Source organism: Protopterus annectens, chromosome 5.part0 (genome assembly GCF_019279795.1).
Source record: "Protopterus annectens isolate FY-2018-M chromosome 5.part0, PAN1.0, whole genome shotgun sequence".
NCBI classification, from domain to species: domain Eukaryota; kingdom Metazoa; phylum Chordata; order Ceratodontiformes; family Protopteridae; genus Protopterus; species Protopterus annectens.
The window spans coordinates 119,374,527-119,387,026 of record NC_056735.1 but is presented as its reverse complement, the minus strand read 5'-3'; the positions used below and the strand labels follow the sequence as shown (position 1 = coordinate 119,387,026).

At 39.8% G+C, this 12,500-nt stretch overlaps 1 protein-coding gene across 1 annotated transcript in view; it reads right to left on the bottom strand.

Moving 5' to 3' along the window:
• OCA2 (OCA2 melanosomal transmembrane protein) overlaps positions 1–12,500 on the bottom strand; it is a 1,553,018-nt gene that overhangs the window by 1,273,910 nt on the left and 266,608 nt on the right. The gene's annotated exons all lie outside the window — the stretch shown is intronic.

Below are 12,500 nucleotides of genomic sequence, written 5' to 3'. Positions count from 1 at the left end.
TTTAAAAGTGTTCAACAAACTGTACAGAGATCGTGGAACAGTGGGGTTTGGAAATTCATCCATATCCCCACTGTAGTGCAATCTTGGAGTTGGAATGTATAGTTAGCAGGGAGTGTGGGGGGGGGGTTCAGGGGGACTTGCCTCCCTGCAAAAACTTGATATATAGGATATATATAGGAGTATATGTATAGGAGTTATATGTATATGAGCTCCTATACAGATATCACGTGATATTTTTGAAGACAATGTCGAATCTGCTGCTTTGATCAGCTGATTTGACATTGTAATGTGGTCACAGTTCCATTTTCGATGTTTTACTTTGACATTGTGAACAGAAATAGTTTTGACTTTTGCAATATTGATAGTAAACCGAGATAAACACCTTAGCCATTTATCTCAGTCCCATTATTACTACAGTCATTCACATCTTACACTGCAGCTCAGAATCACTTTAACGGCTCTCTCAGCCTGCCACACAGCTAAATAGTAATGTCCAATGCCCCTCCTCCCCATTTCATTTTACATGTTAACCATTTCACTTCAGGAATGACTAGCAGTTCAAAATCTGATGAAGCAGACAAAAGTCCATAAATGTGAAATGAGTCCATAGTCTAGAGACTCAAGCAGTTCACAAGCTCAGACATAGCGATATCTTTTAGAACCTTCATGAACACTCAGGAGTGACCCTAGATCAACAAGTGCCCTAGGCAAAAGGGCTCCATGGTGCCCCCATTACATTACCTGGTGCCCCCATCCAGTCTACTTACACCAAATAAATACTGGAAAAACGCCCCTGCTAGACCGGCGCCCTAGGCGGCTGCCTAGTTGGCCTATGCCTAAGGTTGGCTATGTGAACACTGCAATTCTAGCAAAGATCTCAGTGCTTCTAAAAGGCAATATGCCAATGTTGCCTCTAACCAGGAGTTAATCATGCAAGCCATGCTCTCACATTCACTTTCTACAACTTCTTAATATGGACTCAACATCTCTGACTTTTATCTATCCACAGCCATTCTGACTGTCTTTGATATGTGACCCCACTGTCAGTTCCTTTAAGTGTGTATAGGTTCATAGGTTCATAGGTTGGTACTGGGCTATCTGCCCGAAGGCATATATTAGCCCAGCCACATTGTGCGGTATTCACCGCCCCTTTAGTAGTTCCCTAGACCCTTGTACTAGCAGCTAGTATGTTTGATTATCTGGAGGAATCCCCTTGGGATACCTCCTGTTGCATCCTGAAGATTACACAGAGTCAGAAAAAGATAGCATGCATCCCATGCTAAAATTATGCAAGTACACTTTCTAATGCACAGCAGTCCTTAGGTCTGGATTCAGTAGGAGGTGCCTGGTTCACAAACACATACTTAGAAACACCTCTGAAGGTAAACGACCTGTTGTATGGTGGTTCAGTACAGCAGGTACAACAACAAAGCTATCATCCACAGCCAATATGTAATAATGTTTTCTTTCTAGCCTTAAATGTTGAACATACCTTTCTGCTAGTCCATTCATAGCAGGATGTTTAAGTGTGCTGGTTGGATAAGTAATTCCATTCACAAGTCCAATGGTAGTGTTACCTTCTGTTCATGTGATCTCAATCTCTTTTTCAACACAAATAAAAACAGAGCATTTTGGAAGGATAGGTGTACATGGCAAAGAATACCTTGACTATGAAACTATCTTTAGAAATGTCTTTAAGTCAAACTACCTACTCTTAAATGATACACTGGCAAGCTTTAAATCCCCACCAAAGTCAGTAAACCCCTCTGAATACTCAGGAATATACACCACACACTATGTGAGAATGCAAACAGCTGCAGAGATGCAGCTGTACCCCATAAGAACAAGTGCAGGGCAAACACCAGAAACAAACCCACATAGTAGAACCATAATCAACAAGCTTTATGTTGTGTCTTTCGGCTTTTCCCGGTTAGGGGTCGCCACAGTGAAACTCCGATCCGCTAATGATTGGTAGTTGATTTTTACGTGCCGAGTTACCAGCCCTGATGCACAACCTTCAATGAAGGTACGCCCATTCATGCATGTCTCCACGCAGAAGACGCTCTAGCTGAGAATCAAACCGGACAGCGTCTTACTGTTAGGCGACAACGCTACCGCAGCATCACCACCGCCAACAATCAACAAGCTTTATAATAAAAGGAAAATAATTTTGACCAAAAGTAAGAAGAGTAACTCCTAGAAGGTTAGAGGCCTTGTCACTGAAATAAACAACTGAGGAGCTTAATAAAATCCACCAAAGCCAAGTTTGAGGCTAAGATATCCACCCAAGCCAAAGACAACCACAAGGCATTTCTTTAGTTATGTTCATAATGTCAAAAGCACAGCACAGCAATGGCTGAGCTGATTGGGATTGATGCTACCTGCATTGAGGCTGAAGATATACTGAACCTACTGGCCAATAAATTTAGCTCAACCTTTACCCCTCTGTCCCCTCCATCTGTCCCTCAAGATATACCTGAAACTGGCTTGCCTCCAGCTATCACACAAGACCAAGTCTTAAAAGTGCTATCAAAAGCTACATATGCTGCATTGATGGGTCCTGACACAATCCCTGAATGCATCTTAAATAGCCTGAAACATGATTTAATCACACCCCTAACAACACAGTTCAGTCTCAGCCTCCATATAGATTTTGTACCAAGCAAATGGAGAACAGCTACTGTCATTCCTCTGCATATGGGAGGACCTTCCACAGACACAGGCAATCACATACCAGTATGTCTGACCAGCCTCATATGCAAAGCCATGGAAAGACTTATCATGGAATTAACCAATCAGGACATAGGTGACCTCCAAACACTATATCCATCGCAGTTTAGATTCTTCAAGGGCAGGTCATGCTTACTCATCTTGATGGATTTTTTTGGAAAGGTCACCAAAGCAATGGATGAAGGCAAAACAGTACACACCACATTCCTCAACCTGACCAACGCTTTTCACACAATTCCCTACTCAGGCATAGTAGAAAAGCTAAATAAACTGGGACTAAACACTTATGTCATCCACTGGATTGCCAACTGGCTAAAAGATAGGAAGATAATCAAAATAGGGGACGTTACCTCCAGGGTTCTGTGCTGGGACCTCTTCTTGACATCTACTTTTCTGAAGTAAAAGCCAATACTAAAGGGTTCTGGCTGATGATTGCAATCTAGGAGCAGTCATTGAATCCCCAAATGTCTTAGCCATCCTTCAGGAAGGTTTATCTCAAATAAATAACTTTTGCCAAAATAACAGTGAAACTAATTGCAAAAAATGCATCCTTTGGGAAATAATTGATAATACATCCCACTGAGATGGCCCATTTGTTTGGGATTTGGAAACTTAATGTTGACAGTGACCTAACTTTTGACCATGTCTCTACTGTTGTAAGAAAGCCTTTCTATATTGAAGACCTTATAAACAAATGGATTGTGTCTAGATCTAGGGAAGTCATTGTCCCCTTTACTTAGTCCTCATGAGGCCAATCATTGAATATAATGCCCCATTTATCAGTATCTGTCCAGACACATACAACAAGCTGGACACCCACAGAGATACATTGCTAAAAGGATGCAAGGCCTAAACAATAAGTCTTACATGAACCAATTCAAAGCACTGTCACTATACTAAATATCCTACAAACTGTTAAGACGTCACCTGTGTCTGGCATACGAAGTGTGAAAAAGGGGGATACTGCCAGCACAGCTAGCTGGGATTTTGTAAATAATTATATGTCATTTGCAAATATCAACATGATTTATATAAGATGCTTGTGCTACAAATGTATTAGAACTGTATGTCATGTGTATATCAATCTGCTGGTACAGAAGTGTGTGTTGAAAAGATTTTTTCAAAGTGCTGTTTAAAATTTAACCACAGTGTACCCTACTGGAATAGAACAGAAATGTACACGCACTATTGTAACTATTTAAATGTATACATTTTAACAGTGGAAACTGGAATACAGGTTAACTTCAGAAAAATAGCTGACATTAAATTACTTCATGCTACACAAGATGGTATCTTTCAGTTTTCAGTGAGCTAGAGACAGAGTCTGTGCTGAGAAGCTTTCTGTATTGTCTTCAAAATGAACTACTTACTACCTCTGAAAGCATGAAGGAATGCAATTGTTTTATGACATACATCATCTGCCAAAGATCTTAGGTCTATGTATTTAAACTGGTAGATGATAAATACTGCCAGCTTCATCAATGGTTGTTTCACCTGGGATAGAGTCAGATGACAAGAAATGGTGTCATTCTGCAAGATATCCTAGCAATAATATTTGAGATATTAATCTGAGAAGTATCTTGGAGAGACAGGGCATTCTGTATTCTGCCTTGGACCTGACAAGAAACATTCGCCACACATCTGCCTTGCTCTATCAGTAGGTTTCTAGGGTAAAGTAACTCTTTTAGTTACAGTCAGGAATATAGTGAAGCTTAGTTGAGATATGTTTCTTTATCTATTTGAGACTATCCTGCAATGTTATTTTACATACTTCATGCGATTTTGAACTGTGATGTCACTGTGACTATATCCGGAGTATTTTCTTGTTCTTTTATTATTTATTATTAAATATACTTAAACCTTTTATTGTGGCTGATCTGTGTAGAGATATTTATGTTTTGAGAGTATTTGCATATTTATTTGGTGACACTGTCTGGGCCACTCCTAATAGCCTTGCTCTTGGTCAAACTACCATTTGTGTTAATATTAATATTACACAGCAAGATTGGACACCCTTTCTTAAGGGCCTTAAAGTAGCTGATAAGGAGTTGACTGGTGGCAGTGGTAACTACTTTATAGTCTGGGCAAAGGGGGTCATAGCTAGTAAACCTGTGCCAGCCTTTCCCAGGTGTGTGTGTGTGTGTGCGTGTGTGTGTGTGTGTGTGTGTGTGTGTGTGTGTGTGTGTATATATATATATATATATATATATATATATATATATATATATATATATATATATATATATATGTGTGTGTGTGTGTGTGTGTGTGTGTGTGTGTGTGTGTGTGGTTGGACAGAGAGGGTGCTGGAGGTCTTGACTTGGTCACTCAGCTGAGATCTCAACTCTATAGCTGTGCCAGTGTGTAGTCTTATTGGGGATATGGAGAAAGGTAGAGGAACCAGCACAGGACTGAGAATGGTCTCTATGTGCTTTTAAGGGAAATTGCACTTGATGCAAAGAGCTGTCTCTGGAAATACTGCGTGTGTACCTTTTATTCTCCCAGTGTATGCCCCACAATGTTGCCAGTGGTGAGAATTGAGGCTCCTTGATGACTGGCCCAATGGTGGGTCATCACACTAGGTATCCTCTGACCCATTACTGATGTATTTACTGCGCATCAGAAAGTCAAATGGCATTTGAAAAAGTCTAGGGATCTAAACCTCTTCTGCAACACCAACAGAATGGTTTGGAGGGGCAGGTATATCTTATAGAGGATACTGCTGCTGTGGAACAGACTCCCCCTCCACATAAAATAAAGTTCATCCCTGTCCATATTCAAATGCAACTTACATCTGTGGATGAAAAATGGAAAATTTACCCCACAGCTGCTCGATGCAGCTCATAGATGCTTTATCCCATGCATGGGCCCACTCAAATTATCTGTGGTATGATCCCAGTTATTCTCATTGGGGTAATAAATAATTATTGACCATGGGATGGGTAAGGCCAATCTATAACCAAATGGGATAGGTTATTTTGAGCACAAAAAAGGAAACTGGCTAGGCTTAAAATGGCGTGCAAGTGTAGCTGCCTAGTACTTACCTATGAACATATGAATCTTCCACTCCATTTAAAGCAAAGTACTTTGCTTACACTGTTCAAACATAATTTGGGTAAACGCATGAATAACTGCAAACTCAACCACAGTTCAGCACCCCTGTCACCCATGGATAGGTGCAGAAAGTAAATGCCCCAACATATCCTTGTTCTGTTCAGTTTTGGGTTATTCATACCCAACCCAAATTGCAAGTGCTAAAAACTACCATCAAAATGTAATGGTAGGCTTCATGAGATCCTCACAGATCAATAGTCTAGTAAGAACCTATGACCCTACAAAAAAACAACAAAATTCTTCTTGTGTAAACTATGCCATTGTCTATTCTTCTTCTTCTTTTCCCAGTTAGGGGTCGCCACAGTGGATCATCTGTCCACTCATGATTGGCAGTGGAGTTTTTACAGTGTTGAGTTGCCAGCCCGGCGCCCAACCTTCCACAGAAGGCACACACACTCACACCTAGGGCCAGTTTAGTGTGTCCAATCCACCTACTGCAAGTCTTTGGGATGTGGGAGGAAACTGGAGCACCCGGAGGAAACCCAAGCGACCACAGGGAGGACATGCAGACTCCGCAACGAAGGCACCCAAGCCGAGAATCGAACCGGAGAACCTCTTGTTGTGAGGTGGCAACGCTAACTGCTGCACCACCATGGCCGCCCTATGCCATCGTCTATTGAAATGTGATAATGTAATAAAGACAGTCCTTAACACATTATTCATAAAAGGACATGAAAAGTCAATATACAGCCTTTTCAAGCATCCTTCTGAAAAGTCAGATGGATTTAATGGCACTTTCTGTTCCACCTGATATGACACAGACTCCATACACATGCAGAGAGCTCCTGGATTTAGTGAGCAGACAAACTTAAAAAACAGGGTTTGCAAGTGCATTATCCTTGGGTGCAGAATATAGAGCTTTTCTAGTAATTGTTTTTTCTCACTTTCCAGACCATACTATAGCTAATTACCCAAAGAGAAAAACTGATTCTACAAATCTTCCCTTATACTCTACTTTCAAGAATTCATCCACCTGAAAAGGTAAAACTTCTATCAAATAACTTAAATACCACTGGGTCATTCAAGCTATTAATTCAGCATTTGCTGAAATTTCCTGAAAATGCTCCCCTGCTAGTGAACACTATCAGACTCATTAAAAAATGACCCCCTGCTTAGTGAACACAATCAAACTCATTATAAAATGACCCCCTGCTAGTGAACACTATCAGACTCATTATAAAATGATCCCCTGCTAGTGAACACTATCAGACTCGTTATAAAATGACCCCCTGCTAGTGAACACTATCAGACCCATTATAAAATGACCCTCTGCTAGTGAACACAATCAAACTCATTATAAAATGACCCTCTGCTAGTGAACACAATCAAACTCATTATAAAATGACCCCCTGCTAGTGAACACTATCAGACTCATTATAAAATGACCCTCTGTTAGTAAACACTATCAGACTCATTATAAAATGACCCTCTGCTGGTGAACACTATCAGACTCATTATAAAATGACCCTCTGTTAGTGAACACTATCAGACTCATTATAAAATGACCCTCTGTTAGTGAACACTATCAGACTCATTATAAAATGACCCTCTGTTAGTGAACACTATCAGACTCACTATAAAATGACCCTCTACTGGTGAACACTACCAAACTCATTATTCAAGCTTTTACCAGTTCAGAGGTTTCTGGTCAAGATCATTCTCAAGGTATCATTTGCACTTCCGTATCCTATTAGCTCACATATAGAACCCACAGCGCGAAAGTAGCAGACTCCAAGTCAGACTGCAGACCAGCCACGAGTGGAGTCCCACAGGGATCAGTCCTGGGTCCTCTCCTGTTTGGCATCTACTTCTCAGAGATCCAGGCCAACACAGAGGGGCTCTGGCTGACCAAGTCCACCGACGATTGCAAGCTGGGAGCCATTATTAACTCCCCAAGTGATGTAAACATCCTTCAGGAAGGCCTCACTGAGACCAACGACTGGTATCAAAACCATGGCCTTAAGCTTAATGCCAAAAATGTGTCATTCCCTTTGGGGAAAACTCAGTTCCCACTAATTACCACATTGATGGTAGCCCACTGAACACTGAAGGCGTTATATGTGATCTGGGGACACAGGTTGACAGCAACCTCTCCGAGCATCACATTGCCACTGTGGTCAGAAAGTCCTTACATGTTGCACATCTCATTACGAAGGGTTTTGCATTCAGGAAGAAAGAGGTCATCATCTCCCTCTCTCTCTACTCTACCCACATTAGACCAATCATCGAGTATAATACCCCATTTTGCATGTACCTCACTAAATACCTGCAACAGCTGGAAATGCTACAAAAGAACCTCAAGAAGAGGATCCTAAGCTTTAAACACATGCCCTACATAGACAGACTCAAAAAACTCCAGCTTTTCTCTGTCTCATATCGTCTATTAAGAGGCAATCTCTTCTTGACGTACAAAGCTATGTCTGACCCAGCCCTGTTAGAAATGTTACACCTAAAGAAATCCCAATCCCTCCGCACCACATGCTCCAGAGACTTCATCCTCATTACCACTATCAGCAGAACATGCTGGAGGGACAGGTTCATAACCCAGAGACTGCCCACACTATCGAATAGACTTCCCATACATGTCAAGCAGAGCATCTCACTGGCACCTTTCAAGAGAAATCTTGATGAGTAGATGGGAAATAGAAAGTTCACCCCGGGGATCACTCCAGTGCCTCTACTTGATAGAGGCACCGGGAACTAATGGCAGCATGATGCCAGGGCACTTCTATGGGCTAGGCTTGTAAAGGCTCCAGGGCCATTGGCCTAGTATACACCTATGAAGCTATGAAAAAGCATGGAAGGAGAAAGGAGAAAAATAAACAACCAAACTGTGAAGTCATCAGGAATAGATAAAAAAGGAATAAGTCCAGTATGACAGCTGTCAAAAAGAATGTTTTCAGAATAAACCAAAATAATTTTGATATAATGTAAATTGTACAGTGATCAATAAGTTTGGAGATCTCTGCATGAGAAATGATTTGGACCCCTATCTCCATCCTGTATGATGGTTAAATTTTTGGGGAGGGGGAAGTCAATCCATGTTATTGAATCACAATTCATACCTGTAACTTACGAAATTGCAACATATCAAGTCAACATGGTCAAAGTTAAAGTTATTTCGTCCTAAATATATAAGCAAGATTAATACTACAGCTAAGAGGTCACAAAGGTCTGCTGAAGGAGCAAAAGATATTTTCCCTGCCGTGCAGTTTCAGAGTTGCTACGACACTTATGCAGACAGTGCTACTGAGTGGAGTTGAGAATCCATGCTCTACCTCACTTAACAAATTAAATAAAAATAAATAGACGTAACATTAGAGTATTGGAAAGTGGGGAAGGAGCATACGGTATGCACTACCAGAAAGAGTGTACCGTGAAAAAGCAAACTGCTGTTAAAAAGGGGGAAATGAGTCAATATAAGTAAAACAAGGGCCATATGGTTTGGAACTATGGCTAAGTTACTATATATATATATGTATATATATATATATATATATATATATATATATATATATATATATATATATATATATATATATATATATATATATATATATATATATATATATATATATATATATATATATATATATGAACCTATAAAGGCACCGAAGAGTACAAAAAGTTGCTTGCCTGCAAACCCAGAGATGGTTCAAACTTTACAACTTTGGAAATCTAATTAGATTTTCAAATCTTCAAATAACAAGTAAAATTTACTTCTTGTAAACAAAACAGCATCAGCAGGGGCCCAGCTACAAATTTTCAGATTCCTTTGCCCTGAAGCACATGATGTAATCGCAAGGGAGATATTAGCTACATAGCTCCTCCGTAACTAATGTTTCTGTCACATCACTAACCAGTCATAAAAAAAGTAAACCTGAAAGACTTGTGCCAGCAGGAACTTGCAGTATTCACCAGTGTAATCTACTGAGGATGATCTTGAGTTGTTAGCACTTAAAGAAAGGATGGTGATTATGACATTGGATACCCTGTATTATTACGTTGAGTGGACAGCATCCCTTCTGCTCTTTCACATGGAGGCTCTAACACAAACAAGGAAACATGAATATTAACTGTATTGCACAACCACATTCAGACTTTTCACTGATAATCGCAAGAGCCCCAGTACCTTAGGTCATACGACTTTCTTTGTGTAGCATTCCTTAGTACAAAAAGAGTTTACCATGTGAAACAAAGAACGTTCCTTCACCAACAAAAATAATACAACTATTAAGGGAAACTTTAGGATCTACCTGCTTTTGAAAGTTAATTGTTTATGACACAAGCAGGAGTAATAAGTTATGAATGACTTGCTTGAACCAAATAAAAGTCCCTATAAAAGTAATTCCTAATAAAATTAACAATTGTTAGGGCAAACGTTCACTCTAGATGATTGCCGCTGTTGTAGTGCAACATGTAGTGCACCTTCTGCAAAAATGGGAAAATGGGTTATGGATGGATGGATATGAATCAACAATTGACAAGCTTACCTCTGCAACAATAATGGTAACTACTAAATAGACTGAACTCTGCTTACCAATATCATTTTGTTTATTTAGTATTTCTATATTTATTTATTTAATATTTGTTTACCAAAAAATCTTACTTGGAAGAAAAACAATTTTCAGCAGAGACCCAGGGAGAAATGCTCCAGATACATATCATTGTAATGGGGGAGGAAACCCATAGAAATACAGGGAGAACATGCAGACTCCACACAGAAGGCACCCCAGCTGAGAATTGAACTGCAGAACCTCTTGCTGTGAGGCGACAATGCAACCACTGCACCATCCTTCCATATGATATATGTGCTTGCATCATGTTGCATGGTACATCGCAGAAAAGAACTGTTTGGTTTAGCATACCTACTCAAGTTAAGTAAGCAAAAATTCCATGGCACTGAAGAGAACAATTTATTTTAATTCCCAGTGTCAGCAGCATGTGCCGAAAGCAAAATAAGTACATATAAACCATGAAATGCAAACAAACAAACAAGCAGACAAATAAATAACCACATAGACTACACAGCTATGTTTTTACTCTCAGGTTGTTCGGAAAAAAAACGTTCACTGAACTTTGTAATAATAATAATTACAAAAAAAAAAAAAAAGAAACAAAAAAAAAGAAAAAAAAGAAAAAGAAAAAGAAATAAAATGGGCATTTCTACAGGTACTCGAGTCACAAGTACGCAAAAGCTATTGTATCAAAGTAAGGAACTTCTGGTGTGTGTGGAATACTCCTCATGACTGAACTCAAATATGAGTTCAGGCAAGCCATGGGGAGGGAATGGGAGGGGTGTTACCATTAAGGAATAAGAGGGGGCAATTAGGCTTAGGGAGGATGAGGGTGCTTTTAGGCTTAGGGAGCAAGACGGGGCTTTTGGATTAGGGAGTATGAGGGAGCGTTCAGGCTTAGGGAGCAGAAGGATTTCTTTCTAGGTTAGGGAGTGGGAGGGGAGTTTTAGGTTTAGGAAGTAGAAGCTGAGTATTAGGTTTAGGGAGCAATCAGGGAAGGGGGAGTGGAGGCTTAGGGTAAGAGATAGAGGACTTGTTTTGAACTGGGTGGGAGTTTTAAGGTTAGGGTTTAGGTTGCAGTAGGGCTACGTAGTTTATAGGAATGGGTATTGGGAGGGATATGTAGTACATATGGAGAAAGGGCTACTGGGAGTTTGAACACTTGCCTTTTCAAGTAAGTGGGGATGAGCAAATATGTCGCAAGCTACTAGCATATGAGCAACTGTAGAAGACCCCAACAAAATTGGTTTATATACTCTGTGAATAAAATAAAATAAATTGTACCCTTTAAAAATTGAACAAACAATCAGAAGTTTATAATCATCTAGCAAAGCTAGACTTCTAACTGTGTGATACCTTAAACTTCTTGCATCAGAGGCCTCATGGGATATATGCAAATCAGCCTTTAAGGATATCAGGTGTTTCAGCTAAATGGCAATTCTGAATGTCCATGACTTTTTCTTTTACTTTCATTTTTAAGTCTATTTATGGACAATTTCAGGCCATTAAAGCCAAACCCCTCTAGCTGTGGACATGCATGTTGCTGCCTTCTTATGACATCATCAGCACATGCTGTAAATTGGCCTGAAATTTGTCCATAAATAGACTTAAAAATGAAAGTAAAAGAAAAAGTCATGGACATTCAGAATTGCCATTTAGCTGAAACACCTGATATCCTTAAAGGGTGATTTGCATATATCCCATGAGGCCTCTGATGCAAGAGGTTTAAGGTATCACACAGTTAGAAGTCTAGCTTTGCCAGATTTTTCTTTTTGTGTTTTTTAACCAGTTGGTTATCTGTGTGACCTTTTTACTCTTTGTTTAAGTTTATAATCATACAACCAAGCTCATTGCTAGACCCATATGTGCTCAAGCTCTAAAAATTAAAAATATAATAAGCTTCCTTTTCTGTCAAAACTCTATCACAGTTGTTTCTTAATAGAAACTGATGCCCATTCCACTTGACAGCTTTCCAAGTTTGAAAAGTCTCCTCCATAACAAGACCAGATATATGTAGCTAAAGTGCTTTCTTGTCTAACATTGCTTATATGCTCTTGCCCCTCTTGTCCCCTAAGCTTGAATATTCTTTCAGTTTTCACAAAACGTGTTGCATCACGTACTTCAACTGTACTGGAGTAA